At 37.5% G+C, this 19,971-nt stretch overlaps 1 protein-coding gene across 9 annotated transcripts in view; it reads left to right on the top strand.

Annotated features, from left to right (window-relative positions):
• Positions 1–19,971, top strand: part of LOC114664168 (retinoic acid receptor beta) — a 572,516-nt gene that overhangs the window by 485,977 nt on the left and 66,568 nt on the right. The gene's annotated exons all lie outside the window — the stretch shown is intronic.

Raw genomic sequence — 19,971 nt, 5'->3', positions numbered from 1 at the left:
ACAAAATACACTGACTATGTTAATTAGACTAAAATGGTCAAAGAATTGGGGCCAATCTAGACAGCACTCTTCAAAAGGTCAAGAACAATTGCTGAATGAGGCTCTGATCTGTTTCACAGCAGTCTAACATACAAGCTGACCATCCACTGAAACTCATCTGTCTATTTTCGATGCCCACTTTGTCCAGTTCAGGATTGGGAGATTCCTGATGGATATGAAAGAAAAAAATAAAAGAAGTGGAAAAAAACATGTAAACTCCAGACAGACATCAATTGGGCTATGATTTGAACTTGGAATTTTGGGGCTGTGAGACAGAAACAGTAGCTGCTGCATCACTTTTGCCACAATAATAACAATAATAATAATTCAGTAACTGCAGTGCCTGTTTGTTACATTATTATTGTATGTGCTACACCTAAAGATAAATGAACAAATGATTCATCAGTTCATTTGTTGAATTCATACTGAAAACTATGATTAAGGCTTGTGTTTGAGGGGGAGAACACACAAGTCCAAAATAAATATTGGGGTGTCAACTGGGTTGCCCTTTTGTGATGCAAGGCAAATCAAACAACCACATAATGACACAAACAAGAACCAAAAACAGTCATTAGGTTATTATTAGGCCTCCAAACAAAGACTAAGGTAGCTCTGAAGAGCAGTCAACGCTTAGGTAGGAGCTTCATCTGGCAGTCTGCTCTTTCCCAAATGAGAAGCAACCTTCCTGAAGCTAGAAGGGGCGGAGTCAGCTGCTGTCATGGGGCGGAGTTAGTTACATTGGGTGTCTTCTCAGAGCTGTGGGTGGAAAAAGAGACAATATTGTCGGTGACAGCACACCTTCATATCCCGGTGTCGAAATGCTTACCCCTGAAGGTAACCCTTGGGCACGCATAGACGAAAGGCTCTAAAGTTCAACTGCCCATGTGAGACCAAATTTATACAAATTTCGATATTTATGTTTACAATGCATTTTATTCCAACTAATTTCTTGGTAAGGGAAGTCCTAGAACCTTTTTATGTCTTGGATTACAATGGCCAAAAATATCAAATTTAGCCATTTCAAATTAAATCTACAATGCAATAAGGTTAGGAGCATGCGGTGATAGTGCATTGCCACACCCACCACATGACAACACCTGGATTGGGACCCGAGTGCAGCGGGTGACACATCAGCACCATACTGGAACAAGTGTGAGTTTTTTTTATGCTGGCTGGAGTGCCAATCCTACCACCAAACCCCAAGTTTTTATCTGAAAGTTGGAGGACCTGCTTGCAGAGCTGGGTGCAGATTAATGTCATACCCAGGACAAAGCAATTGAATTGTAAGCTACAGAAAGTGAAGGGGTCCAAATACTTTCTGAATCTACTGTACATACATACACATGCACATTAAAAACCATTATATAATGATATACTACTTTATGCCCAGTTGGTTCATTAACTTTAGATTAAGTATTATTAAGAAGTACTAATACTGCTAACATTACTACACCTGAAATAGAAGCCCTCCATGGTGTCATTCCAAGTTCATGCACAGGTAATCCAGATCTTTCACATTCAGTTTTTTTTGGTGTAACTTACATTTACAAAATCTCCTTAGACTAAAGGTAGTAACTGTACAAGACTGAAGAACGAGATGGACAGAGTAGTTATAACTTATGGGGCATATGGCTGCCTAGCAGCTGCTTACCCATATTTCCATATTTCCATTATTATAAGATTTTTCGTGTAAGAAAGGTCAAAGTTATGAAGTAATGTTGTTATAGTCACAAATCATGGTGTTATAGATAGGAGACGTGTTACATGTTACTATATATTTGCCTATACTTAAGTGTTGGTACTCTCTGGTTGAGATTGATTGATTTGATTAAAAATTCCCCCTTGGAGTTTCGAGCGCTGTGATGCAAAAACATTGAATGTGTGTGATGCATGCCAGTAATGCTGAAAAAAACTGATGATATGCACGTACTAAAATTTGAGAAGTACCGATACCCCAGGCTGTTCTGTACCAGCCCACTTCAAGAACTGGTCTCCGGTCCATCTCCAGTGGTCCAACCACTTAATTGCCCCTGCTATCCTTGATACTTATTATCTTGTCACAATAGCAGCAATTGCAAAATATTTGAAAGATTAACTTTTAGAAGAAATATTTGTTCTAATAATGGCAGTGGCTAGTCACCAACTGTTTTTCCCATTACTGACTGTATTACAGTATATGTGATGAATTGAAAAGAAAATTCTTTATATTTTTGCCAACCCAATATTTTATGTATGGAGGAAGTATTACAGTTATGAATAAAACTGACCTTGGTTATTCAATGGAAAAACAAGTTTTGATATCCCCAGAAGATGTTTTGAACATTTTTGGAAAGATGTACAGAATGTCTATGTTTCAGGTTTTATGGACAATGTAATTCAAAAATGAATGTTATAAAATTCTGTGGACGTGTTGCGCTCATTAGTTTTAAGAGCTAATTCGGTTTTGGATGAATTCCAACTATTCAGCTTCAAACCTTTAAAGTACAAACCTGATACCAACAACAGCCAAACCACTGCTCAGATGTTTCCAAATTTTGGCATACATGTTTAGGACTTTAAAAGAAAGACTTTCATGAGTTTTGAGTTTAGCTCCAGCTTTGGGCATTTAATGTTCAAAATTGTCAAAAGCAGCTATCATAGCAGTTAAACTATTAATTACAAAGAAATGTTTATATTTTATACTTTTATTAAATTATCAAAATAGATTTACCTTTAAAGTGGACTAAAATGTGAATAACAGACTTCATTTCTATTGCAGCTGGCATACATTTTAGTAAACTGACAATGTGTAGGGTATACTTATGTTGTAAATAAGGAGTAAGCCATCTCAGGTTTTTTAGCTTTACTCGTGCATACTACCAGTATACTGGGATCACACTTAAACCTCGAACTTGTGATTCTCCAATAGACCCATCCAACAGTTGGCAGGTTTCTACTGCTGGTCCAGGTCATCACCATTACAGCATAAAACATCACTTTGCATTGTTTTTTGCCATACTTTCTTATTTATTTGAGTCACCATTTAATTGAATAATGTACTCATGTAGGATTATTGAAGTCTACGTGCTCCTTCAAGAGTTGCTTTCTATTCCTGCCCTTGTTAAATGCAGTCAAAACAATCATTTCAGTTATTCCGTTAAATAACAGGAACTGCAGTGGCAGCCAAGCACGTTGGTCTCCTGAGGGGCTTGCAGGCCTGCTGGATTCAGGACCCGATAAGATTTAGCTGAAGATTCTCTCTCTCCAGACACTGGGGTATCTGGAGGATGGTTTTTTTTTTGATAATGTGATACTCTCCACTGTTGTAAAGCTTTTTGCACATAGGATCTATGAACTCTTCTTTGCAGATTTTTTTTTCTGGTGGCATTTACTTAAGCTCAGGTTCCACCTATAAAGAGAAGCAAAGGCTTAAGTGCCAATATAGGTTATTTATGTAAAATAGACATAAACTATGTGTCCTAGATGAAAAGATAAATATGAAACAGAAGCACAGAATGCCAGCTTTTATTTCTGGACAATGTTTTATATATAACACAAACAACATTGGAAAAAAATGACATTTGCTGTGTTTACTCCCCCAATTCCAGCTGAGCAAAAGTATTGGGACAAGTAAATGATAGTTGGTTCTAACTGCTTAGATGTTCCACACATAAAAGAGCTCTGAGTGTGGAGGGTTGGTCTTAGTTGTTGGAGTTTCCATCTGAGGACTGGTGTTGACTTCAGTGGTACAAAGCAAGATGTAAACTAGGCTATGATATGAAAAGCAAGCAATTTTGAAAGTGAGATTGAAGCAATCAATCAGAACCATTAGGTAAACACCTGGGTATTCCAAAATTAACAGTAAGGCGTATTTTGGTAAAGGAAAAAAACACTGGATGTGTAAGCAATTTGTAAGAAGACCACAGCAGCTGCTGACAGGAGTATTGTTAGAACTGTGAATAAAATCCCAAAAATAACATCCAAAGAAATAAAAACCACTGTACAGGGTACAGCGGTGAAAGTGTCAATACTCACCATGTGCAGAAGAATTAAAGAGAAGAAATACAGAAGCTACATTACAAGATGCAAACCTTTCATCAGCACCAAGAACAGAAGGGTCAGACTGGAACTCACAAAGACATACATAGATGAGCCAGGAAGGTCCTGGAGCAAAGTTTTATGGACAGATGAGGGTAAAGACTAGTCTTTACATGAGTGATGGGACATGATAAGTGTGGAGAAAAATAGGGACTGCAAATAATCCTAAACAAAGGATTCAATTTATAAAGCATGGAGAAGGCAGCACCATGGCTTGGGCATACATTGCAGCTTCTAGAACTAGCTCCCAGTACTTTATTGATAATGGTAGCAGCAGGATGAACTGTAATGTGTACAGAAACCTCTTATATTCACAAAATCAAACAAACATCCACAAGGTTATTGCATGGAGGTTCATAATACAGCTACACAATGACCTGATACATACTTCCAGCCTAACCAAGGAGCTCATGAGAAACAAAACATGGAAAGTTAAAGACTGGACAAGTCCGTCTCCAGATCTGAACCTAACTGAGAATGTATTTCATCTACTAAAGAGGAAAATTACCCAGAAAAATCCAAATGAAGCACCAACTTAAAGAGGCTACCATAAAGGCTTGGCAAAGCATGAAGTTACCAAGGGTCAAGTGATGTCAGTGGGTCACAGGCCTGGCGTATTTATTGCGTGTAAGATGTGTGCAGCCAAGTAGTAACTTTAATCAAGTTTATTTTGCTTCAAATTCATCAATACTTCTGCTCAGCAGGAATTTGATGACACAACAAATGCCATTCTTTTGAATATTGATTATGTTATATGTAAAACATTGCCCAGTAATAAAAGATGCCATTCTGTACTTTAGTTTGATAAACATCATTCAATATAGGGAACTGGGGGCAAAAATTCCAGGAAATCTTTAGATAGCACAATAGTATTGTGTGATAGATAGATAGATAGATAGATAGATAGATAGATAGATAGATAGATAGATAGATAGATAGATAGATAGATAGATAGATAGATAGATAGATAGATAGATAGATAGATAGATAGATAGATAGATAGATAGATAGATAGATAGATAGATAGATAGATAGATAGATAGATACTTTATTAATCCCAAGGGGAAATTCACAGGACATTCACAGAAATTCTCCAGTATGCCACTAGGTATCTTATACTTAGAGTCTGGTTAGTCAGCCTGCTGTGTGGCATCGTGTTGAGATGATTGAGTGCATATTTCTGGTGTTTATTCTACAATCGTGTAGAAGACTTGGGTGATTTTTTTGTCCAAGCTACCAGAGTAGATTTTCGATAAACAATGATGATATTGTTTTTTGACATTGATGGACTTATTCATAAAGATATTGTTGCCTGTGGACTGTTAATCAGTGAAATTACATGAAACGTAAGTTGAAAGTGTCTTTGGAAAAGTATCAGGAAAACACATCTGGAGACCCAGAACTGGATTTTCCATCATGACAACACAGTACACCTGCACAGACCACATTGTCAGTCAAAAGGATTTTGACCAAAACAATAAAAAAGGTTGTTGCTTCGCACCCCTCTATATTCACCAGATTTCATTCCCTGTTACTTATTTTTGTTGCCAGAATTAAAATTGAGAAAAAAGGGAAGGAGATTTGCTTCTGTTGAAAATATGTAGAAATAAATGCAGAAATCTCTTGACATGGTAACAAAAGATGAATACAGGAAATATTTCCAGGAATGGGAGAATCTTTGGGACAAGTATATTGCATCACAAGGAGAATCTTTTGAAGTTCACTAAATGAAGACAAGTAATAGAAAAAATTGTAAAATATTTGGTTTGTCTTGCCCAGTGTGTACCTTCAGCACCTTTCCTTGGTATCCTCATGTGTCTAAACCTCTCCTGTCTTGTGCTTCCTCTCTTGAGTGCGTTCCCATAAAGCCTGCTTCTCAGGCTCTGTCATGTTGAGATGCCTTGCTTGCCAGCTGTCCACTTTTATGCTTTTTGTCTTTGAGGGTGACGCTCAGCGTGCCTCCTTCACTATTACTCTTCCTTGCGTGTCTCACACTTGCACTTACTCTTATGATTACATCATCAATGTCAAACTGACCAATCAGATTGCTCAGATGGACTGGGTACACACAGACCTTACTGTTTTATTATATAGTAGATAACAAAAATAACCCATATTACCTCATTGTCCCTGTTTTTTTCTTCTCAATATATGTACATTCACCTTAGTTATTATGAATGTTTTTTAGCCTTGAAACCGCCTCATTAAATTAAGGGCTTTCTACAGATCATCCTGAAGAGAAGACAATGCTGTGAAGATACAAAAAAAGTTTTGTCAAATTTTACACTTTCTTTTATTTTATTCTTGAAATTCCAGTCTCAGGACCTAATAAATTACAGAGGAAGCTGACGCTGTTTGACCTAAGGGCTCATTATAACAGGCCCCAACTTTATGCACTAATCTGTTTTTCACCTGCAACCTGTTCTAAGATGAAGCTACCCCTATGCTACATTCCCATTCAATGCCTGTTCAATGTCAAATTGAGTATCAGTTTAATTTTTCCCTCAGATTATTAGTTTGCCTGAAAATTATGTCATTTTTCATTTCCTTGCTGTGAAACAGATGTTAAGTAACAATTTAACAATGCATGGCGTCCATTTAGGGTGTGTTATCTTGTTGTGACAATAGTAAAGGATGTTCCTTTGTCCCACCTTTTGTGAACTGGACAACTAGTAATAGGGTGTACTTGTTTTATTTTTCAATTCAAACTTAGACATTTATAAATAATTTCTAATAAATAATTTCCACTTGGATTAATAAAATGTATCTAATCTAATCTAAATATTTTTTGTAAGCACAGTGTTGACTATCTATCTATCTATCTATCTATCTATCTATCTATCTATCTATCTATCTATCTATCTATCTATCTATCTATCTATCTATCTATCTATCTATCTATCTATCTATCAAATTCACCATTAATGCCAAAATAACATGATGAAAATTTTAGCTCATTTAAAGCTACTCTGAAAATGAGAATTTTTATTGGAAAAATACAAGTACATTAATACAAATTAAGCCAAAGGATATAAAGTGGTTTTGATTCTGAGCATAATGCCTGGTAAGTGTTACAAGGAACTCCTCCTTCTTTAAAGCTCTGCCTTTGTGTCATGTTTTGTTCTACTTCGCCATATTTTTTCTCTCTGTCCTTCCTCCTAGCTTATTGGCCATGTGTTTCCTTTTGTGTTCAGAGGCTATACTTCGAGGCTTCATATTAGTCAGTCAGTGGTCCACTGAGGAGGGAAGGCACATATCCTCTTTCTGGAACAAACAAAAATTGTAGTCCAGTTTTAGGAAAAGTCTCTGCTCCTTTTCCTTTAGTTTCTATCCAGTAGAAATGTGTCACTTCTTGAGGTTTCCCAACCCAGAAAAACATAAATCTACTCCAACAAGTTTGAATTCAGCCGTCTACACCAAAAAAAGTCTTCTGTGATCAACTTTCATTTTATTGTTTAGATGTGACATGGTAATGCAGAGATTTCTAATGCTGTCTCACAGTTCCAGAGTCCTGGGCTCAGATCTCAGCTCAGGCACTACCATGGACACTTGTATTGGTTTTGTTAATGTTTTCCATAAACTTGTGTTCATGTGACTGGCAACTCAAAGTTGGTCCAGAATGAGTGAATTAATGTGTCCTGCAAGGAACTAGAACCAAATCCAGGGTTGGTCCCTGCCTTGTCCCAGTTTCCTGTTTCCCTGAACTGAATTAGCAGATTACAAAATAAGTGAAAGGATTTTATCATTTTCAAATACCTCCAGCATTTTCTTTTCTTTTCATTGTGCTTATGAATCTGGTACCTTCCATAATTCTTAGTCTAATATGGCTACTTTATAGGAAATTGGTGTCATTCACATACAGTACCTATCCGTCCATCCATTTTGAACTCGCTTGGTCAGAGCTGGGTTAACTTTAGCAGCAACAGATGCAGGTCATGGTCCAACCCTGGACTGGCAATCAATCCATTTCAGGGTACAAACACTTCTACCAGGCCATTTTGAAGGTGCCAATCAGCCTAAAACATTCAATTTGCCCTACTGAGAAGAGACCAACACAAACATGAGGATAATCCACCCTAGCAACTTAAGCAGAATTCAAGTGACATGAGGCAGAATTGCTACCAAATGTCCTTCCATCCTATAGACTCCAAGATTCGAGACAACAGTAATACTTCACACTGCATTGGTAATCAATTTAATACCATGGAATCAAAGAAAGTACCCGTCTTATACCCGTTCACCCATGTATACGCAAGAGACAAATGGGAGCTTCTTACAGGGACATTCCTCCCTCCGAACCTGTAGTTCAGACTCCTTTAATTAATCAATGGACAGATAGTGGTGGGCTCCATTTATGTTAATCAGTTTCAAACTACTTTGTGTCTTATGTAATCATTATGCAATTAGTATATTTTATATTTGCATTTTGACTGTGAATTTGCCACAGCTGTCTGTGCCTGCACTTCATGAAGAGTGCTATACAAAAGTTAAGTGAAGCTGAACTGAATTTATCTTTGTGCTCATCTCAGTGTGGTGACTCATGATCACTCTCTTGCGTGTATTCTCTTTCTCGCAGTATTGTTGTTCCCATCATGTTCTGTAATCTTAATTTGTCTATGATTATAAAATTAAAAGATGGTTACTGTAGAGCTGGCTATGTAAAATTAAAATTGATTAATTGATTCAGAGTAAAACAACAGAATTAGATGATGCATGCAGCATACTGCACATAAAAAAGACTAATTAGACGGACTAAAAACACTAAATCCTTAGAGCCCTAAAGGTCTTCACTTTAGATCAGACAAAACGAAAAAACAGACTTGCTAAGATATAAAAGGCTGCAGTTTAAAGAAAATGAGAGTGGAAACTGACCGATCAGCTTTTGTGGTCAGAGCAGAAAGAAAAAGCATATATACTGTAATTATGCATTTATGTTGAAGCTTATTTTCTTGTCTGCATAGCTTGTCTCTAGAGCTTAAGATGTTTTGCTTCACTTGAGCATTGCAGGAAAACAAGCTCAAGAGAGGAATAAATCATTATTGAAACATTTCCTGGGCCCGCAAATCAATTTTTATTTAATGTTGTAGTGGCATTACACTGTCTCAAAGATCTTTGTGAAGCAAAGCCGCAGTTGAAATGGAAACAAGTAATCATTTGATAAACACTTTAACATACTGCTTTCATAATCAATACAAGCTTGTAGTGGTCAGTTTTAATATTTGGTGTCCATCACATTTAGTGTGGCGTTTTAATAATCAGCACTTTTAACAAGTATGAATGTTGCAACACCAAAGATTAATAGTCCCTCATTGAAGGTTAATTCTGAAATTGGAAACTGTAGGCATCAGAGGTAACCTACACAACTGAATCTCAAGCTGGTAAACCAGCAAGACACAAAAAGTGCATATAAGAGAGGATAGTGCTCCACGCAGAGTGAGGTGACTGGTGGAGTCCGTTACATTTTCAGATTTATATTAATGACATAGATTTCAGCTTTGTTAATAAACTTGTGATATTCACAGATGATGCTAAAATTGGAAGAATGATACACACTGATAAGACAGCAAAAACAATTCAAGAAAATGTGAACAAGGTCTATAACTGGGCAAACACTTGGAAAATGCCAACAGGAAACTACCTCTGAAAAGGATTTAGTGATCAATGTTGACACAACATTTTCATCATTTAAGCAATGTACTAAAAAATTAAAAAGGGAAATAAAATTCTACGTTCCATTGTAAAAACTGTTGAATATGCACTACCAGTCAAAAATTTTAGAACATCAGTTTTTCTAATTTTTCTTCACAATTATCAGTAGAAATACAGTGAATGACCTAAAATGGTGAAACGGTAGACAGTAAAATGCCAAAGGTTTAAATGTAAAGTTGTGTATAGTTAAATGTATGTGTATATATATACTGTATATAAGTATATATATATATATATATATAATATAATATATATATATACACTAGGGGGCTTTGCCCCCTGCTTGCTTTGCTTACCAACCCCTTTCCCCCCTGCCAGTGATACATGCCGTTGTGAAGAGGGGGGCTGAACACACCCCAAGGAGATGCGGCCGCTCCTCCAAAACCCCGCTTAAACAGGGATACAGTGGGAAACAAATACAGTTTTTTTTTAACCTCCTCTTTGCTCAATCAACTGCAGACTTGCTGCTGCTGCCGTGCCACGTGATCTGCATTCTGTGCGGCGCTTTGAATGTTTAAAAGCCTCTATAGCAGCTGTCCTTTTCTTTCACTGCCTTGTCTCTCTTGTCCCCCAGACATCCTCAAACACTATGCGGCCTCTTTTCGCTGTTCCATTATTTCACCGAGTAATATTTTCCATTTGTTTGCACTAATGCAATCTTTACTCTCATTTTTTTGAGACTTTCGAATTTTCCTACTTCCATTATCTCTAACCTGCTCTACATGTATTTCACGGGACTTGCTTCCAAAGGTTGTAAGTATGATGTGACTTGTCCGTCTTGCAGGACGTGAAAGTGTCTCTCTGTCTCTCTTCCAAAGATCACATTTGTTGCAGGAAAAAAGTCTTGTATCGTCGCAAGATTTTTTTTATAATATATATATATATTTATATATATATATATATATAAATATATATATATATTGTGGACGCTAGAGGTGCTGTTGCCCCGCTAAACCCACCAGACAGACGTCCAGGACACACTTGTAAAAGCACCAAGAAGAATTCTTTAATTATTTCTTCAAATAAAATGCACAAAGCACCGCACACTCCACAATTCTTCAATAACAATAACAATACTAATAAAGAATAATCAATAATCAATGCAATAATCACCATCCTCCACTCCTCCCAGCAGCTCCGTCACTCTACCACCCAACTCTGGCTGTCCTTGCTGGGTCTTCACCAGTCCTTTAAATAGTCCATGACCCGGAAGTGTTTCTCCCGGGTTCAACACCACATCATCCATTCTCAAGTAGCCCGGAAATACTGTGGGCTTCCGTCCTCGTGACTCCGAAGTACTTCCGAGTTGTCATAACAGTAGGAGTCCCCAGGTTCTTTGTGAGCTCCCCTTGGCGGCACCCAACAGGGCTAAGGAAATGGACTCCATGTCACAGGATGCCCTGAGTTTATTTGGGGAACTGTTGCCGTCCAGCGGAGCTGCCACCTAGCGTCCCGGGGGATGCAGTGCCCTGAAAAGGCTGCCTTCCTCCAATCTTCTTTTCCAAGGATGTCCCGGCTGGACTGAACCGCCGGCTGTCCCTCACAATATATATACATATAGAGAGAGAGACAGTGAGAGAGGTAAAGTGACCAGATTTATGGATTCTCTGTCCAAATCCTTACATCAGTAGGATGTTGTGGTACAGAATGACCGTAGATTCAAAACCAATCCCAAACAGCCATACTTCAGACAAATGGGTGCACACACTGCCGTATCACACCTGCCCCCAAGACTACTTGTTGAGCTGAAGCTTGCCAGCTAGATAGTTTAGCCTTCATGTGGGGGTAGATGTCCTACAGAGAATCTCCCCTTCCCAAACTGGTTTTAGGCACCTGCCCCAACCCTGCCATAAAATTCACATGCTGAGTCAGTCCTAAAGACTCAAGGGGGTTGGTTAGACACGCAACCATTGCTGTTCTCATCATTGAAATGAAACTAAATAAATATTACATTGTCTGACATACAAATAAAGACATACAAAATATTTATCAACTTAAAGTTATACAAAATTTCACACCACAACAGTAATATTCTGAAAATTCCTTTTCTTTTAGTTTTTGCTAGCCTAAGCTTCACATTTAAACATCCGGTAGTTTACTCCTTACCTTTTCACTATTTTAGGTCATTCATTACATTTCAAGTGATTAAATTTGAATAAAAACTGGAAAAACTGAGGTGTTCTAAAACTTTTGCCCAGTAGTGTAAACTAAGGGATGTTATGCTCAGACTGTGTAATGCACTAGTGAGACCACAAAAAATTTGGATCAGGTCTTCTTCAGCTGTACTACAGTGAATCTGTTATCATTGATGTCTCATAGACCTGTGGGCCTTGGTTCAGTTCTTGGCTTGGTTGCTCTCTTCCCATATTTTGATGGGATTTTCTCTGGGAATCTCCTGTATCCAAAGATATACTTAGTAATAATAATAATAATAATAATAATTCATTACATTTATATAGCGCTTTTCTTAGTACTCAAAGCGCTATCCACTATACTTAGTAAGGGAATCAGCAACCCTAAATTAGCCCAGTAATTGCATGTTTGGAACTGCAATTCTTTGTTTCAAGTATTTTAGGTGCCAAACATTTTCTGACATTTTAAAATGAAAAAGTGCTACCACACAGGTTCTGATTTTATTTACACTTTGATTGACAACCAAGTGCTATTTGACTATCTTGGAATATTACAGCTCACCAAACAAAGTGAAATAGGAAGGTAACCACTTTGAAATCTCTGGAATGTTTATTTTTTTGCCTGTGTTTCTGACATTTTATACAGAAGATTTATATAGGAAGTCTAGAATCAAGTGCACAGTAACCACAAATTTAGTTGTATTCCGTTTTTAAGAAGCTGCCCACCTAACAATACATCAAAACTGTATGTTTTTGATCATGAAGGCAACAGGAAACTGAGTCTCCAGTAGCTGGCAGTACAGGCTACTGCATTTGCCCCATTTCTGGATTCTGTACTCATATTAGCAGCATACCATCCTGAGTCCTCTTATTTCACATTTGTTTTCCAGATGCTGTTGTGTTATTATTATTATTATTATTAATAATTTTTGACTTTTCAGTTTAAGCTACAGTTGTTTTGGTGATTAGAAGAATAGCCTCACAACCTAGAAGACTGGCTGCAATGACCAATCTGTCTGGAATCTCCCATGTCCTCTTGTGTGCATGTGAAGTTGTCTTTTCTGTTTCCTCACACATCCCAAAACATTTCCAGGTCAGCTTGACTGGCCATTCTAAATTGGGCCAGTAAGAGTGTGGACTCGTGTGTAAAGGTGCTCTATAACAGGCCTAGCATTCCATCAATTAATGAAGAATACTGTATTCTTCAGTATTCTTTTTATTGAATTTTGGGTTTCTTCAAAAAGTAGATCCAACAAAATTCTTTCAATCAAAACCAGGTCTCTTGAACTGCAAGATTTACTAACCAAAATGCAACCTATAAATTAATATAAAACATGTAATCTGGAGCAATATTCTTCCTAGTATTCCCCAAAATGTAGGTAAAAAGATCTGCACTTTTTTATTCTCTTGTATGTTTTACTTTACATATTTAATTAATCAATAGATCAATTAACAAACTCTCTTCATTCTGTCCCAGTTCACAGAGTTAATTCAAATTGTTCTTGTAAAGCTCATTTCTACTTATATTCTCAGGATGATACACACTATTAGAAAAACATTAGTTAGTTAAAACACAAAATTACATCCAATAAAAACCCCAAAGCACTAACAAAATGCTGAACCCAAGAATTCCAAACATCAAGTACAAAATTGAATTTGCCGTGAAACTTTGTGTTTCACTCCACTAAAAAATGTGCTAAATAAATTATGTTTCATTTCCAGGAAAATTCATGCCATTGACACAAGAAAAAATCCTGTCTGGAAGCATTTGTATGCAATAATTTCACATGTGTCTGCCTGTTATTTAGTATATTAATAAATAAATATCTGTAATGAAAGAAAAAAAATCACCAGACTCATTTCTTGTTATGTGTAGACATTGTGGTTGTCATGTGTATTGTGGTTGTTCTGGTAATACAATCCCTACTTTGCCAATTATGATGAGAATTTTGGAAGTCACAACTCAAAACATGCATGAGAGTCAGAAAAGAAATTTAAAGCTCTATAGCATTTGGACCAAGCATATCCTCGACATCTTCTGCAGTAATCAAGAATTAGAAAATGGCAGGCCCTAGGTAACAATGGATGGGTAGGCAGCTTCCCATGTAGCGAGATGCTCCTGTAGAGGAAACACAGGCACTGCGGGGCATTTTGGTGTGTCTTTCTGTGGCAAATATGCAATGTGTCACATTTTAAAAAGGCACTGAGCTTCTCTATAATTAAATTTGACTACTGGGCAGCATTACATGCATTATGTAGCTGCAAAAAAGAACACATGTAAACATGAAAGTATGGACATGGTTTTCATGTATTCTTCAGTATTTTTGTGCTGAGTTTTGTGGTTCTCCAAGTAGAGCCTACAAAATTATTTCAACCTAATGATGAAGAGACCTCATGACCCTCCATGCCCTCACAATCCGTCTACTGACTGGTAAATAAACCTCTCGACAAGGTCGACGCTCTCTCCGCAGACAGACATACTGCCATTGGCTGTGCCCTGGAGGTCATTAAAGGCCGGAATCTTGGTTTTTATCCAGGACACTCGCAAGCCAAGACATTCAGACAATCAGAACCTCCATTGACTCAGCGAAAATCACAACACTGTGAGCAAAGTCAAGATCAGTGAATTTTTTTTTCACCAACAGATGCCCCACAGCTGCTGGACCCCATAACCCTGCCCAATACCCAGTCCATGCAAGCATTGAACAGAGTAGGGGAAAGGATGAAGGTCCAAGTCTTTAGAGTCTTCTGTTTTGCTGTATGGTTGTGAGACACGGATGCTATCCTGTGACTCCTTCGATACTGTGTCTCTTCGGAGAATCTCTGGGTACTGCTGGCTTAACTTTGTGTTCCGAACAAGGCACATTGTCTGCATTATGAAGGAGTGTCAGTTACAGCACTAAAGCCATGTGGTGCGATTCCAGCTCACAGGATTCTCATTGTTGAGGACCCAAGTGAATGGGCCAGGCCAAGGGGACACCCATGTAACACCTGACTGTAGCAGATAGATGATAATTTCTGTGGATTGGGACTGGACTGCATGTCTGCCTGGGGTGTTGCCAACCTGTTGTGGTGGGTGCAACAACACACTGTACCAGTGCATGCTCCCCAACCTGATCTAACCTGAATGATGAAGCACATACTCAAAAACACCAATGTAAATTAAGGAGAAATACTTTTAAGACTGAAGCCAGAAAGCACTTCTTTATATAAAGATTTGTAGAAATTGGGAACATACTACCAAGTCATGTAGTTAAAACAAAAAACTTGACAACCTTTAGGAGATATCTGGATGAGACATTGATACGCTTAACTATTAGCTAAACAAGTGAGTCTGAAGGGTTGAATGGTCTCCTCCATCCATCCATCCATTATCCAACCCGCTGAATCCGAACACAGGGTCACGGAGGTCTGCTGGAGCCAATCCCAGCCAACACAGGGCACAAGGCAGGAACCAATCCCGGGCAGGGTGCCAACCCACCGCAGATGGTCTCCTCTCATTTGTCAAATTTATTATGTTCTTATGTTTTCAATTGCACAGTCATCTGTGAAACAAATTTTAGTGTCCATTTCCCAAAAGTATATGAGAATTGAAATTTGCTTTGCTCATCATTAGTTGCAGCCTAATTATCACCTATGACAGCAGAATGCAGGTCAGCGGGAAGTGGGAAGAAACCCCAGGTCATCTACTTAAAAAGAAAATGAAGATATGGAATACCAAAGGAGGCAACACTTCCTGACCACATAATGGCACAAGTCACAGACAAAAATATTTGGAACTGTAGTGTGTCTGAGACGCTGCTTTGGAGACACAGCCATTTAAGAGTAACAAAAGCCTTAGGAGTGCAGGGAAACCAGAAGAATAGTGGAAGTGACTAGAAGGAGTTAAACCTGCCTTGGAGCCTGAGGTGCATTGAATGCAGAGTTGGAAGGAGAGCAGAGCACACATTCATCTGGAGGTAGGAAGAGTGGCATGAGTTTGGAGAGAGAGAGACAAGAGTGGACAACAGAAGGACTTTGGTTTAGTGCTCTGATGGGCAAGTAGAAGAACCATCTCACCAGACAGACAGATAGGTTGTTTAGCACTTGTTTATTATTATAGTTTACGCACCCCCACTTAAGTTGATATCTGTTAATACATTTGCTAGCCCTTTGCCTCCTTGTTGTATACCATGAAGGAACACATAATGGGTCCAAATTTAACAATTTCAAAATGAGGAGAGCAGTTTCACAGAGAGAAGAGTCACATCAGTTTTATTTTTTTACACCCACAATAACCATTATTAGCAAACCTTGCTTTTTCCACCAGAGCTACTGTCAGTCATCAAGACTAGAAAGACTCTGGTCTTTGATGTGCTTGATTAATGGAGCAGCCCTTCACCAGTGTGCCCATCTGGCAAACCTGCAAAAGCTAAATGGCTTTAATTGTTTCATAAAGTTATTAAGATTGAATTTTCAGTGTGCTGTTCACTTCAAGATGAATAGTGCAAATGGTTCAAGTAGGCAGCAGTTATTTCAACTCTTTGTATACATAGCTCCTTATTTTTAAAAATAATGTAATGATTGTTCCATCAAAGAAGACCACCATACAGATCATCCAGAAATCGTTTTAAAGACCTAAAGTAACTCATTTGTGAACCAAAGAAAACAAAAAGCTCATGATGCCATAAGTGGGCTTCAAATCCAACATTGTAACAATATTACATGCAAAATATGCTACATAAACAAAATAACTTTTTTTATTGTTCAAATTGTTTTACAAGTACAAATCCACAGTATATAGGCTTGCTTTACAAAGCTAATCCATTTGAGGATGAGGTGAATTTTTGTAAAACAAATATGGAAATACCATTAATTTAATTGGAAAACATTTTTAAAGATTCGCTGACCTCAGAAATGTTTGACTGAATTAATTTAGATGAATTAGTAGAATTAGTTCAATTTTCAAAGCACAAATACAGTTTTACATAGTTGACCACTATTTTGTTAGTACGGGTCTTTAACTATGCTGTTTCCCATGACCATCACTGTTCACAATAAGATTTATCTTTCTTATGTTTTCTCAAAGTTGTGTACAAAGCTGTGATTGCCTGTTTATTATTTTAACCATTCACCCACCCAAGAGTGTTTATGCTCTTCTAATAAATTTAGAAGTCTGTGTATTATTACCACAGCATACGCAAAAAACACAAGTCTGTTCATGTTTCAAGATCTGTTCATTCATTTTAAGTTAACAGGTGTATCTAAACTGGCCTGAGATTAGTCGGTGTGGGTGTCAAGTGTGGTGCATTGGCATTCTTACCCATTGTGCCAAGTTTGTCTCTGACTTTCTGTACTCAAGAAATTGCATGCAGAAAATGAGAGTGCTGCCCTTCAAGCGGTAAAAAGAAAAACCTTTTGTATTTATGTGTAGAACATTATTCCATTAAATAGATTTTTGTCATTATGATATGTTTCGTGTGTTTTTGCCTCCTTCATTTTTGTGTTTATTACAACAGATTATTTATTTGCTCTGCAGCCCCAAAGTGTGTTACTAGTGCTGCCATAGCATAAGGCAGTCCCCGTAGGCATCTGTAAAAAAAAATGAAAGTTACTTCAAGGCTGAAAAAAAAAATCCATTATACAAGCAATCAGTTACAAAACTTTACACTGTGTACCTATACAAACAATAGTCTGCATTGTGTGATATATTTAACACTATGCCAATTACACAAAGGGCAGCATGAAACTGCCAGGGGACTCCATCCCTGCTTTTTGTTTAGTTTTACAGTTTTTGGAATTGTTTTATATAATGATTGTAATGTGTTTTCTTTTGTTTTCATGGCCTTTGTCAATTCAATAATTTATTAGTATGTGTGTGTTCTTATTAGTTAGTTGTTAATAGGTTTTTCTTTATTGTTTAATCGTTCTCTTTTATGTTTATTCTCTCGAGTTCTAAAAGTTGAGCCAAGGTGGGTATGGCCCCTTAATCATCCAGTAAATGCTCATCTGGGTAACTCACACGATTACTTCACCATACAGTAGCTATCTGCAATATTTCTTCATAGAATTGTGGCTTCTATTTATTCCCTGATTCTTTAAGCTCACCTCATCACGATACCCACTTGAGCTCAATTAAATACCTTAAGGTATTTGACGGAAGTTATACAAGTTAATAACATAATATCAAAAAACGATCCATGCTTTAACATCCTGTGATAACTCCCAGAAATCATCAGTTCCCAATAAGCCTCAGTATGAAATAACAAATATCATGAGGCAATAAAAGTAGCTCTAAATGCTGAAAGCATTAATACACCACAATCCATCTCATTAAAGAAGCCCACTGCAGTATTAACACCATTTACAACAAACAGCAGAGTATTTTTTAAAATAAATAAATTGAAACATATTTGCCAGGACACTTTCTTCTAATTCAATTATTGTTAAAATTTAGCTTCATATGTTTAATTTAGTATGTGCCCAATGAGAAGCCTGGGGCACAGTGTTGGAAGCTGTATAACTGAAATGTGTTTTGTTGTCTTTGGCAAATATGTTTCAGTTTACTCGTTTTAAATATACTCTGCTGTTTTGTAGTTTTACCCTTTGAAGCATGTTAGTTATTAGTTCATTTGACTGTTTTGGATTTATGTTTTCATTTTTTTGTTCTTCTCCTTTATATATAAAGAAGTAGGGGTATCCAATGCTGTCCGTGGTGGATTAAAGTGCAGGTGTAGCCACTACATAAATTCCCAAAGGGCTCCACGGCAAATCTCATTGACTAAACCCATTGTGGGGAGCAACTTTGCATACCTGTGCCAAGTCTCAAAAATGCTTCCTAGGAGTATTTGCCCCAAGTAGCAAAAGTTTAGAATGATACATAGCCTTGGCTTTTCCTGTCAAATTAGGGGGTCAGTGCAAAATATGGCAGGGATAGGTTCAATTTTGTGGATTTACATATGAACACACATTCAGCTTGTGAAAGAAAGAACAAGAGGAAATAACAAAGTGTTGGGGACCAGCCAGTAAGTTCCCCAAGGATCAAAATTTTTAAACGAAACATAACCATGGTCTTCGCATGCAAGTAGGGGATCAGTGCAAAGTTGGGAGGAAGTATAAAACACTAATTTAGCTTGTAAAAGAAAGGACAAGATGGAGATAATAAAATGTTAGGGACCAGCCAGTACCTTGTTCAATAAAAAACAAAAACTGTAAAAAAGAAAGGCAAAGCTGCAGTGAAATTATTGTCGTAAAGGGGTTTTGATTTTCCACTGTGGAGCTCTGTGTTCTTTACTCTCTGGTTCAAAATGAATGCCAGCTTCCAGTAACACTGTCCTTTAAATAACACATGGAGTGGAAGAGGCAGGGCACCTGGGACCAAATCAGAAGTGACGTCAGTGAGCTTCATCTTCAGGAATGCAGGCAAGAGAAGAGAGAATGTCATTGATTGCACTTCTGCAGACGCTTACCTCAACAGTGCAGTGGGGATGCCCTCAAATCGTTCATGTGTGCCCAGCTTTATACAGTACATTAAATGTCAAATATTTTGCTAGGTTTTACTTTTTTTTGGATTTCTAATGTATCTTTCTTATTGTTTAAAACATACTCTCATTTTCAGTTGTTTAGTATAACAGTGCCGTCGCTTCTAAGTTGATTTTTGTTAGTTCAGCCTCTCTTGTGCGGAATATAAAAAAATTTATTTTAACTTTATGGGTCAGATGTTTTGGTATGAATTCTATGGTCTATTTCAGTTGCTCTATCCTTTGAACCCTACATGGGAGCTATATAGATTAATGAAGAGTTTAGAAAAATGTACGACAGTTAAATTAATATGTAACAAAAGGTCTGACAGTTACACAGTACAGTGGAACCTCGGTTTGCGAGTAACTTGGTTTACGAGTGTTTTGCAAGATGAGCAAAAATTTTTAATAAATTTTGACTTGATACACGAGCGAGGTCTTGCAGTACAAGTAGTATGTATACTCTTTGTCTGCTGAGCGTCATGTGATCACAACTGAGCTGATGGTTCTTCCCT

The sequence above is a fragment of the Erpetoichthys calabaricus genome, chromosome 13 (genome assembly GCF_900747795.2).
Source record: "Erpetoichthys calabaricus chromosome 13, fErpCal1.3, whole genome shotgun sequence".
NCBI classification, from domain to species: Eukaryota; Metazoa; Chordata; class Cladistia; order Polypteriformes; family Polypteridae; genus Erpetoichthys; species Erpetoichthys calabaricus.
Note: the sequence above shows the minus strand (reverse complement) of the source record. Positions and strands in the feature narration are given on the sequence as shown.